The sequence below is a fragment of the Erithacus rubecula genome (genome assembly GCF_903797595.1).
Source record: "Erithacus rubecula genome assembly, chromosome: 13".
NCBI classification, from domain to species: Eukaryota; Metazoa; Chordata; class Aves; order Passeriformes; family Muscicapidae; genus Erithacus; species Erithacus rubecula.
This window is the reverse complement of record NC_136665.1, coordinates 7003775-7004696: the sequence shown is the minus strand read 5'-3', so window position 1 is coordinate 7004696 and position 922 is coordinate 7003775.

Below are 922 nucleotides of genomic sequence, written 5' to 3'. Positions count from 1 at the left end.
CGAGCCGGGAGCTGCAGGGCCCTGCCAGCACTCACTCACCTCCGGGCCGTGCGCGGCTCTGGCTCCCGGCCGGGCCCCCGCGCTGCCGGTGCCGCTGGCGGGCGGGCGGGCGGCGGGGCCGGGCCCTCACGTGGCCGCCCCTGACTCACAGGGCGAGCGGCTCCGGGGCTCTGTGGCTGCGGAGCTCACCCTGCGGCGTGTGCCCTGCGCTGAGCTCTGCGGCAGCTGGGCAAGGACCAATCCTGCCAGCACGGAGAGAGGAGCTGTGCAGCCCCCAGCCTGCCTCGGGCGCCAATGGCCCTCAGCAGCCGGGACCCCTCACTCCTGCCCGTGGCTGCTCAGGCTGGAGACTCAGGCCCGCTTGTTTGGCCTCTCTGGCACATCAAGGGACAGAGAAGCTGTTCTGTGGGGAGAGGCCCTGGGCTCTGGTAAAGCTAAGCAAGGACACCATGATAAGGGTTTGGAAGCCCAGGCACGATGCCCTGTGCAGCTAGGCCAGTGTGCCTCCCACCCCACTTGCCCCCAGCAGCCACAGAGGCTGCTGACACACAAAGCCTCTGGCTCTGCTCGTCCTGTACCTGCTGTAGGGCCATTGGTGCTCCCCTCCAGCCCTTCTCACCATCTCTGACACGAATCCCTTCAGCACAAGTTATCTGGAGCCACCCCAGGGCTGCTTGCTGCTCCCTCAGTGGCAGCTGACGCTTTGTGACCCAGCCTGCCTTCTCCACAAGGAAACCAGAGTAGGACAGGAGGGGACAGATTCCTCCAGGGCACCACTGCTGAAGGTGGCAGATGTTTGGGCACCTGAAAAGTGACAGCCAGTGTCAAAGCAGACTCCTTGGGACACTCCAATAGCACAGTGGCTATTGATTACACAAGGAGTGGTCATGTAAGTAATTTGTCAAATTCAGCTAATAGCTTG